The sequence below is a fragment of the Spodoptera frugiperda genome, chromosome 30 (assembly GCF_023101765.2).
Source record: "Spodoptera frugiperda isolate SF20-4 chromosome 30, AGI-APGP_CSIRO_Sfru_2.0, whole genome shotgun sequence".
In the NCBI taxonomy this organism is placed as follows: domain Eukaryota; kingdom Metazoa; phylum Arthropoda; class Insecta; order Lepidoptera; family Noctuidae; genus Spodoptera; species Spodoptera frugiperda.
Genome location: NC_064241.1, coordinates 3,310,787 through 3,322,883, shown reverse-complemented (window position 1 = coordinate 3,322,883; position 12,097 = coordinate 3,310,787). Strand labels below are relative to the sequence as shown.

Genomic DNA, 12,097 nt, shown 5'->3' with positions numbered 1-12,097 from the left:
TTTGGGAATCTCTCGCCTAGTTCACAATTACACCGATACACTAGGAGCAAGTGTGGCAACCGTGCATTGTATGACAAATGATATTGCTTTGTGGGCACAGCTACAGTTGGAATGCAATATTGCTCTGTCTCTCGTTAAGAGTTCCTGACATTTCTGTTGTGTCGCTGCTCCGTATAAAAATAAACGTCTCGTCTAAGCTTTTAGATTTTGACCTGCTATTCCAATTAGAAATATTTGTGATAGTTCTTGCTGGGGTATTTGGAATAGTTTTACTATTTATTTTATAGCTTGTGTAAGTTAGATTACCTGTGACAATTGCCTGAAAACTTATTTTATTGTTGAATTTCGCTGATCGTAGAAAACTTAAGCATTATTTAACGTTAACATCTTTAATTAAAAGCAAAATAAAGTGTATCTTAATACTTCCACTTCAAACTGTGTTACTTTATGTAGGTAGAAGTAGTTAATTGAGGCGTACCTCAAGGGAATACACTGGGTCCAAGAACTATCTAGACACATAATATTTCTCATTGACAGTTAATACAAAATTAAATGTCAAATAAAATCAGATAACTGTAAATACTACAGTTTTTTATATTTAGGTCCGACAGAACTCGTTATTACGTGGTTCTGATCTTACCCTTTATTACTGGTTTAAGCCTAAGAATAGTCTATAAAATAATTCTTGCTATTTCTTTAAATCATCAACTTTAAGGAAAAGATTTGCTAAACAGGAATCCTTTTAAAAATGCACGACAACATTTTATCCTTGTAACAGATGCAAGACATGTTTCTAGGAAAAGAACTCCCGTTGAACCAATTGCAGGTTCCTCCTCAACGTGCTTGTTTGACGTTAACAGACTGCGAAGATTAAACGTGTCCCGTTTTTTCGATGCAAAGAAATACTGCAATGTCTGTTTATGGGTGGAAATCTTGATGAATGCGGTGATGATTTGCTTCACAAGTTTCGCCCTTATGTCCTAAGCCTGGTCCTTTGTAAAGTTGAAATTGTATAATGTAAAAAGTACTTGTAATCTAAGAGAAATGTTTAATCCAAAATCTGTGCTCAGCGAATCAGTTTTTCCAAACATATTGACTACATGTCGAATAATGACGTCTTATCTATCTCCCTCATTCATTTTATCTTTTGCAACTTTGATACTTTATACTGATATACGAGGATTCTCAAATGACTAACTTCTCCATTACTTTGTATATTAGATACCTACATTGAAAATCGTAAAGCGTGGAAACATACACATAGGTACTTCGCGACTTTATTGCAAGTTATATAATCTTTTCAGACTTTGTACGTCTTTAGTTTATAGCTACGCTTTTAATACTGAATTTATTTTCGTGACGGCAAGCATGAGTTTCGGAATGGCGACAAAATTTCTCGGAATAAGTTAGTATTTATTAATGCATGTGTTAGCTTCGCATGTTGTTAAATTGAGTTTCTATATGTAAACCGTCGTCCAGTAATCAGAGTGGCTTCCAGAAACGCTCTTACAGATTCTGTTTCTTGTCTTAAAACTATGTCATAATAGTACATTTATGGCGTTCTGCGATATTGCAAAAATAAATAAGTCATAAAAATATTTTCGAAGTTAAATAAATGTATGTTCTGATGGAAAAGGGTATTTGAAACGTGTTAGTAAATGACAATTTCATCCCCATAACATTTATTATGTAGGTATATGCCTACGTTATATTAAATTACAATTTTCAAGGGTTAAACCAAATCTCTGACATTGACATGGAAACATTTTCCCTGTACGGGCTTTGCGATCTTGAAGCGAGTGTCAATCATCGTCTTTATAGGATAGACACTTGACATTGACAGACCAACCAAAATATGTATCGTTAATCCTTCATGTCATTTGCCGGTTACAACTTTAACGCCTCCTGAGAGCGCCTTACAACTCCTTGTTTCGAACATAGCTCGTTTATTATTATCTACTTCATTGTTGGACAGTTTCTTATTTTTTCTTTTATAATCAGCGTCGTTTTAGAAGACCTATTCATGACCGTCATTCATTGACACAATACTGTTTTCATGTATTAGCTTTATTAGTTGGGCTTTATTTACTTAAACTCTTGGCTCGTATTTTATCTTTAATTTATCATAACGAAGAAGTTCTATCGTTCTTAATTATCCAACTTGATACCAAGTCCACACTATTCTTGGTATTTTCCTATCTAGTACTACTGAAGTCGTATAGAGATTTTATTGCTTCCATTCTCATGTCTCAACTGCATTGTTTTATTGCATCATCACTATCGTTGAAATTTTTCACGAAAACGTTTATTATCTTATTTTATGATGTTTGTTATGATTTTTGTCCCTATTTCAACGTTGGTATTTGTTAGATTTAAACGGGTTTGAAACTTCATATTCTGCAATTCCCTCCTAGACTGAATATTCTGTATCGAAATGGATTACATATGATATTTCCGTATCCATGTAACACAGTAACACCGGAGAAACGGAGTGTATTCGAACAGCTACAAGCTATATGTGCCAAATAGCTTTAAAGTTAATGTCTGCGCAGTGCACGGTAAAGCCATGGCGCATAAACAATGCAATATCCTATTCCTCTGGCTTAGTGATCACGACTGGGTTGAATATTTGTTATTGTTAGTTTATTTGTCATATATTACGTTTGACTAGTAATGATGTTGTTTCAAATGAACAGATTAAGTGACAGAATGGAGACAAAATTTAGTGTAAATTAATGGTACCGGAACCAAATTTTGGTCGAGTATTTCTTGTTTTCATTTATCCTTTTCAAAGGCCTACGTAAACTCAAACTTCAAATAGACGTTATATTTTTAGAATTTCATTTTAATATACATACATTCAATTCTAAAAGTATTTCTTCTTCGTCCGAACAAAAAAGAAAACTACCACAAAAGTAAGTAATTCCTATACTGATTGATTGAGTATGTTCAGAAAACACGAAGTATTTTCTTATGTAGATAGAGCCTTTATAAATTGATCGATCACATTTTGTTAAATATTTGTGGAAACTGCGAATTTCTGTGTAATCCGCTTATATGATACATTCGTTTTGCTGAAAAATGTTAGGTTGTGTTGTTTACTCGCCATCTATCTAGATTTTTTTAACACCAGCCATATTTACTTTTATGTTTCGTAAATATTGAATATATTTTGAATTTCAACGAGCCCGTTCCGTTGCAATATTTGATTTGATTGTTATTTTTGAAGTATAGCTTTTTCTGTTTTTAGGTCAAGGCGTCTCGTTTTGGCTCTCGATACATCGATACGTTAAATTCTACGATTGATTCCACTTTACCGATAGCGCTTTCTTCTTCCTTCTATAAAACTTGTTTTTATTTTCCAACCCTAATCTTGATATACTTGGGCTCTGCTCAATAAGTTCTCTTTCTTCATTTTCTCCTAACAGGAGACAATACAATGCACGCTCCCCTTTCATTCAATCTATCATAATATACCTATTATTATTATTTCTTTTATACAGAAATAACTTTGCTAATTCAGTTAACGTATCAAATCTTAAATTAGACAATAATTTCAATAGCATCTAATATTATATAGTTTTACATCTATAAATTGCCCATCTCTATTCCATGTTACACTGCAAGGTCACCCTCCCCTCGACGTGTCTGCTTCCAATAACGATGAATTGTTGCATATGACATCTATCATTAATTATGGATAGTGAAAAAGAAAAATACATATCTCTCACGTTGAATTTCTCTATCAAATGGATATACATACATTGTTTTTATTCAAAATTATTTATAAAATCACCAACGCCTAAAGAAGCAAAAGTCTTACTCTAAAAAAATGTTTTAGCTAATCTAAAAAGCAATTTAGGTCACGTGTCATCGGATCTGCAGTATTGCAACTTTTTAAACGGGAACTCCGCACTTATTGGGGTTCGTGGCATGCCAGTATCAATTACACCTTCAGTGGAACAGTATACAAAAAGAAATTCAGTACCTACACGATTGAAAAATGTATAATCCTTTACGTACTTTCGTGTTAACACTTGTTTTTTACCTATAAAATTCTTGTTTCCAAGATAGAAAATACATTGTACCTTTCCTTGTATCGAATTTATTTCACGAACCCTTTAAATATATTAATTTTGTACTTGAATACTAAAGTTTTCAGGTAAAATAAAGAACGTATTGCTTTTATTGCTAAGCACTCTTATGTTTACCTTATGTTGGACATTTAAGACAAAACAGGTCTATATTCATAGCCATTACGAAGAAAAACGACTTCCTTAATCACAATTAGTTAGATTTAGATACAATCTGTAGTAATGAAACCACTCCTTTATTGGTACAGTTCGCAACCTAATCTTCTAAACAATGTTGTTTATTAATCCTATCATTACATCAGTTTCCTCAAGTTTGATAATTACTGATAACGAACTTAAGTGCTTTGTGGTAATTGGTTTCAGTTGCTAGCAATGAATGCTAAAAATATTTCTGTTTGTAATTTAATATTTGTGAAAGACTCCAGCATATCTACAAAGCTTACCCTTTTGAAATAAAGATGGGAAATAGATTTAAATTATATGGTTTTGTAATAAAGTCTATAATCCATTGAAGAAATGTGATAATAATGAGAACAAGTTCTTTCGAAAATAAACACGTTTAAGTATGGAAGAGCCATGCTTCGGCACGAATGGACCGGATCGACTGGAGTGAGACCACGGCCCCACATAAAACCGACATAACACAATGCTTGTGTTATGTTTTGTTGTTTGGGTGAGGTTACCGAAGACCCTATTAGGAGATTGGGAAAGGGAGGCCTTAAAATCCTAACCCCAAAAGGCCGGCCACGCATTTTTAACGCCTCCGGTGTTTCGGGTGTCTATGAGCAGCGGAGATTGCTTACCATCAGGTTATCCATCTGCATGTTTATCGGCTTATACCATAAAAATGAGAGTTTTTTTTTCTTGTTTCACCTGATGGTTTGATACTAGCAAATTATCTACGTTAGTTCTGACAAGGGCTTCTTGTGAAAAATTCTGTTGCATTAATTTTTCTATCCTCGCCCTTTGTACCTTTACTGTTCTAATACAGAACACCCACACGAGAGAAAGTGAATGGAGATATAGAGAGTTGGTCATTAATAATTTATTTAGGACATGTATTTCTCCAATTTATCCGATTAAATGGACACGAGTCCTTTTTTGGGGCCATTTTCCTGATTACTTTATCAAAATAGAAACAAAATGTGCCAAGCTGTGTAGGTCGGACACAAATCAATATATTAAATGAACACTGAATTTTAACGTAAAATTTAATATCTGATACAAATGAAAAAAGAACAGTCGTTAAATAAACAAACTTGTAATCTTTGTAGAAACAAAATTTATTTTTAAACTTTTTATTTGTAAAAACCATTATCAAGCACGGGATCGAGTCGTAAACATCGTATTTTGTAATTTGAATTTTCAACGTTAAAAAGGAGCTTACCACCGCAATATATCCAGCTGTATTTACATCTTCCGATACCGCTACCACGTATCCATTAATTTATTTACAAATAAAAACCTCCAATGAGTTATATGGGTATTAAGTAGCGAGGTGTGCCGACATCGACACGGTCCAGTAGTTTCTGCGGTTAAGTTAATTCTGAACAAACATGACACGTATTATGAAACCCTTTATTCATTTTATTACCCACTATTTTACCAGCCATTAACAATCCATCCACTCCCGGGAATTAATAAATAACTACTAAATATCGAACATCGATTTTCCTTCGACAAAATTGGAAAAAATCAGGCCACGATGCTACAATTAAACGAATGACTGCGCACTTTCCTAATCTAACAATGACCCGATTCAATTCCACCTAAACTGTGCCAGACATTTCCTAAGTCCCGCAACACTTACTCTCTATCCAAAAGAAAATATTATATCGTAAGTCCGCCACGAAAATACATTTCGACACTAACAATTTCTTTTATTCTTCGTACATCTATTGTAACGACTAATCTTTTCACATCCGTCACTTGTCGAGCCTCACAAAGAAATAAGTTAAACACGTCATCCAATAAATGTTCGCATTTTTTCTCGGAAACATGTTTTCATCAAAAAACTCGTTCGATGTCACTCGCTATCTATATCGGGATGCAATTTTCGAACGGCAATTAGTTAGCTAGAACGGTCTGTATACACGGTTGAAATGTGTTGGATTGTGCTAACAACAATGTGTCATGGAATAGTTCTGGACATATGTAGCTCTGTCACAAGACGTAGGTATTCATGTTGTTCCCATTACAGTGACGACTTAAGCCCGGCTGTTTCAAAGCGCCCTACACTATATTTGTACGTTCGTTAAAATTTTACAGTCATGATCAGAATAAAGAATGCAGCTCTTACACAAAGATCGTTTATTTTTCTCGTACTAACGAGCACTATGCAATAATGTTCCTTACAAGTGTATAAAAATAAAAAAGGATGTCGCATCTATCACCTTCAAATGATTTCCGACACAAAACAAGCCATTTGTCACCGTATCGAATACTCTTTATATATTTTCCTTTGAGTATGTTTGTACGTTGTATGTTTTCCCCAATTTTTGGGAGTCCTGCGTCAATAATTAGGTTTGTGGAAGACACTATAAATAACATAAAATCACTTCCACCTGCTATGAGCGTAATTAATAAAATTACGCATAAATATGAAGGTATATAACCATACATCTTTCGCTCATAATGTTATTATACCTCTCCCTGTACCAAACACAATTTCTTAGTGACAAATAGGACCTGTAAGACAATAGCATAGTTCTAAAGGGGGTGTTTTTTTTTTTTATAAACAGTAAAGCCTTATCAAATTTTAAATTAAAGAACCAAACTTTCGCTACATCTAATCCTCTTCTTTGTAAACATCTATCGAGGTAAAAACATCTACTTAAAAAATCTATTCGCAAGTTTTTAAGCTTTTATATAAAAAGAGTCTTTGCTAGTTTCTTTTCTAATATGGGGCAGCGGTGTTCCCGAGGGATTTTGTTCGTGGACTCAGTCCGTGTTTGGAGACGAGCGGTGAGGCCGCGTCGCGCGCTGCGCAGATACCTCTCGACAAACGTTGAAACTTGCTCACGAAAATTATCATAAACTTTTATTACTTGATATAGCGATTAAAATCTTAACTTAAATTATTTACATAAAATTAAATATGGACTATAATTTGGTGTGGAATAATTGAATTTCTTCTTTTGTTCTTGTCAATGATTGGAATTAAGTTAAGTGTTAAAAGTTGTACAGAAAATTAAAGTGAAACAATTGGATTATGCTGGAAAGAAATAAATGATTTCGAAATGCTTTGCTATGTAAGTGCACTTTGAATTTATTTGATTACTTCGCTTCGTGTAGTTTATGTAAAGTTTTCAGTTTTAATGAGAATTGCAGTAATATAATAAAGTTTGGGAATATAGTGGATATTAATGGAAGTAGGTCGCTATCTGTCTCGTAATGTTGCAATTAAGTATACTTTTGACACCATACATGCCAAAAACGTGGGCTTTGGCACTATATTAAACCATTAGGAATTATTTATCTTTTTTATTCGTATTATTCATACAGAATAATTACACATTAAGTTATGTTTACTTTAATTACAACACGGAAACTGAAATGTAATATGAATTTAAATTTTATACTTATTGAGGACACGTAAATGATATTTGTACTAAGAATACTTAAATCATACTTAAAATATCATTTCGAAATACGACGAACTTTTATAAAGGTATTTCTGTATAAAGTAAAAAGTAATTATAAATATAGGTACGTTCTTGAACTTCACATTTCAAATCTAAACTAAAACATTACTTTTGAAAAACATTGTTCTTTGTCTACAAGTAAACGTTACATCAAAACTCTTGAAGTATTTAATCAACCAAAAATTTTCTTGAGAAAAGTTTGTTCGTTTGTTTTCATGTCTACACTTGATTTAAACAAAACATTTGTTACAATTCTACGTAGGTACTAAGTATTATTTATATGGGAGTTGAAAGTATATTTAAAAAACTTTTTTGGATGTTAATTTAGCATAACAAAGAATAATATTAGACTTGTTATTTTACGAAATTATGGGACTGCGGTGTAAAACTTTTTTTTACCTTTGAATTAAAGGTCTCTTCACTCTGAATTTTTACTGCAAAATATTTTTTCATTTTATCTTGATACTAAACATGTGCATATTTTAGATTATATGTGTGTTGTGACACAGGAGGTATTCAGTGGACCCCCTTTATAGTTATAGTATCAATCCGAGTGGTTTTAATTAGGTAAAAATCCCACAAACCCCAGTTTTTGTCGCTTAAAACTTAACATCTCTGAGCCGGGTTATCATTAAAAATAATAGCAAAAATGAACTCTATTACATGCTATTTTAATATTGTTGACGATAAAACTAGAATGTAAGGCAACGTGACACTTTGTATGTTTATATTGTCTTTTGTCGTTTATCCTTGCGAGATTTTAGCCCAAGTGTTATCGTCTAGACAATTTACCGAGTTGTTTAGTTGGACCTATCTGTCTTATCTTGTGAACAAAGCCGTAGTATATATGACACTGTTTTTGTTATAACCAAGCTCACTTATTTTTTGAGAAAATGTAAAATAAATATACTAAGAAGTATACTCAAGACAGAGCCTCATATCATCATCATCATCATCAGCCGGGAGTCTCAGATCAGAAAAAAAGTATTTCTTCTATTAAAATCTGCTAATAAGTACGCAGTGAGAAAAGTTATTGAAATTATTATTTAATGTACAAGTCAATTGAACATGACCTATTGTTACTAATCCCATTTTGATAGAGGCCAAGTTATTTTCAACGCCGTCCAATGTAGACCTGTCTAAAAACATCCGTGTACCCAATTTGGCTGGTGACGTTTGAAGTTTGAAAACTAGTTTAAAACCGACACTAGCAACGGTCTCCGGACAAAAAATAAGGAATTTATTAAAGCTCTGTAACAACTACTAATGAAAATAGCCTTTTCATTAGGAACTATTTCGGGTAATTCTAATTTATCCCTCCGCTCTGTTCAGACGCATTCTTCCAGACTCGGTTTTATCGTAACAAAATAGGTAGATTGACCGTCTTTTGTTCCAAAGTAAACATGGAACACTTATAAAGGACCAGCGTTGTATATTCATGCTTAGAAATGAGTATCGATTTTATATATAACCGGAGTTTTGAATAGAGATACTCCGGAGTGTCCAGTTACTGAAAATATATTAGGCTAAGTGGTTGAGGAAGTTTGCAGGAATCCGTCAGGTAAATACATAGAATGAAACTAGGTAAAATAAATCTGAATGGCCTTTTTTTAATAAATATACATATACCGGCTCGAAAGCATAAAACCGAAGTGAAACAACGCTTGCTTTGTTTTTCATTGTATCAGTGAAGTTACCGGTGGCCCAATCTCCAAATTTCTCAAATTCCTAACCCCTGAAAGGCACTCGTAATTCCTCTGGTGTTCCGAGTGTCCATGGGTGGCGTCAATTGCTTGCCATCAGATGATCCGTATGCTCGTTAACTGGCTTATTCCTACAAAAAAAAAAAACTGAGATATAAGTGCTATTTAGTATGTACAATGCTTAGATACTTACATATTGTAGACACTTCTTTTACTTCTATCAAATTCAACTGGTCATCCATGCACCGCATATATCTCGCCATCAAAATATGGAATAAATTAATGATACTAAAATAGATTTGCTATCAAATAACCACCAATTAATAAATCATAATTGATGGCTTGACGTCACACGCATTCTACCTGGAATGGTAGACATAAATATCTATAGTAGATTGGTTACCGCTATTGACAGATTTCAATTTTAGTGGTAAAGTGTGCAGTATTACAAATCTATACGTTCAATATAAAAAGTGGTCTTTGCTTAGCAGCGGCGGCGGTTTACAGGTTGATATCATACTGCCGCACTCAGAGTCATTTAGTGTTTTCTTAAACAGTTCCTTAGTAAGGATTTTGTTCTGAAAACAATTGCTAAGGACTGGGTTAACTAACCACTAAATGCTATAACTATACTATAAGTAGTAATAGGCAGAAGAATAGAATATAGTAGAACCCAGCTTTCAACGGTTTTAAAAATAACTCTCACGTAATAGAAAATTATAGATAAACCGAAAATAAAACTACTTCTACGAGCCATCTTGCTCGATATTAAACGGTGCAGATAGTAACATTGCTCCAAAAATCAAACCGAAGACTCTCGATCTAAAATCTCATTCCCTAACGCATGATCAACAAGTCAGAAATTAAATCAAAGTAATTAAATTATTATTAAGCCCATCTGGCTAATTTCATACAATGTTATTTGCGAATGAAACTTCCGTAGCTACTTTCAAAGTTACGCTTTCGGAAATCTTCGGAAATACAAACTCGAGATGGATTTACCTCTCTATGTATGTATAGTCTGTATCAACAGCTGTTACAAAATTACTTTATGTATTAAAGCTCTTAAAATTACAACATGAAGGTAAGAATTTGTGAAAGGCATATTAGTGGTGTGGTTACATTAGGGACCGCTTTAAGAGACTATAAACGTAAACCTCATTGAAGAGACCTGAAAAGGACAGGGGCGTAGTACAGACTTTGTTCAATCTACTCTTTTCTATCAAGCTCGTGTAGGTATTCGATTTTTAACTTTAATGTTTTAATGTAAAGTTGAAAATCGATCATCTGCTGGCACCTCGTGATGTTTGAAGCCAAAAAAATATGTAAAAATTTTAAATAGAGCCTAAATAGATTTTAAGTTAGTTATATTACCAAAATTAATTAATTTTAATACAACTTAAAACTAGAATTTAGTTTTACTACGTTTATTTTGTATCTTCTTGTGAAATTATGACTTAACAAAGAATCTCTCAGATACGAGGCTGATGAGACGCATAATTGACGAAAACTCCTTTAATACTTTGGTATTAATTAAGTCACTTTATCAATTTGAACAGTAGTCGACCATGTAACAATTAAATCACACCATAATTGAAATGTAGGAAAGTAAATACCTACCTTATGCTAAGCTAATATTATTTACTAATTAATTGTCGGTAACATGACTACGGTAAGTGAGTCTGTATGTAATAATTTGATATTAATATAACTGTCAAACGGTAATTACTCTGCAAATAGGTTAGCAGGCGTTTTGCCTACTATTGCCTAGGTGGGTTTAATTTATGTCGAATTTACTAAAGAAATAGTAGATAATAATTGGTATACCTGAATTGTTTACTTACATGTGGTATATATAGTGCAAATATGTATATACATATTGTTGGTTTTGTTTAGGCATGTGTTAATATTTACGCGCTTTCATCAAAGGTAATTGATGAATTAATTCACTATCCATTAGTGGCCAGTTTCAATGATGTATTATGTATCTGTGGATTTGTTTACTAGAGATAGAATTTCTACATAAGTATCATTGAAAATGTGTCAAAATTATATTTCTAATTATTCTGCGGTAATTAGGATTGTGTTTGATTCGGACACAGTCAATGAAATCGATTTTTATTGTGATTGGAAATGTTTATGTTGTAATTAAAAGCTATGAAAGGAAAAATCATCCAATGACTTCTCCCACCTTGGGTGAGGCGAGGGAGTGCCAGACTCACACTGACTAAAAAAAATCCCGTTCCTACTTCTGCTCTCCGGAGTCCCGGTAACTCATTAGGTAGTCCAGAACTCCAAGAAATTAAATGAACTTGAAGAAGAAATACAGAAGAATGTGTGTTGAAATTAAATTTCAAACGTTTGCAATTCTTCCAATTAATCATATTCGTAACTTGAAACTTTTCTATTATAAAACTGGCAACTGTTCAAACTGAAACTAATGATACCAATATTTTCCTCTCCCATATATATACGAGAGCTTAAATATTATCTCTCCAAAATAAATGAAAACTTCTTAGGTATCCGTAATTCATTTCAATTGATGCTGATGAGACGCATGTTTGACGAAAACTCCTTTAATACTTTGGTATTAATTAAGTCACTTTATCAATTTGAACAGTAGTCGACCATGTAACAATTAAATCACACCATAATT

General features: G+C 33.0%; 2 protein-coding genes across 7 annotated transcripts in view; one reads left to right on the top strand and one right to left on the bottom strand.

The window, feature by feature from the left end:
* The window catches only part of LOC118269655 (zinc transporter ZIP6-like), a 426,889-nt gene that overhangs the window by 30,381 nt on the left and 384,411 nt on the right, over window positions 1-12,097 (bottom strand). The gene's annotated exons all lie outside the window — the stretch shown is intronic.
* Window positions 1-12,097, top strand: part of LOC118269676 (peripheral plasma membrane protein CASK) — a 232,638-nt gene that overhangs the window by 152,554 nt on the left and 67,987 nt on the right. The gene's annotated exons all lie outside the window — the stretch shown is intronic.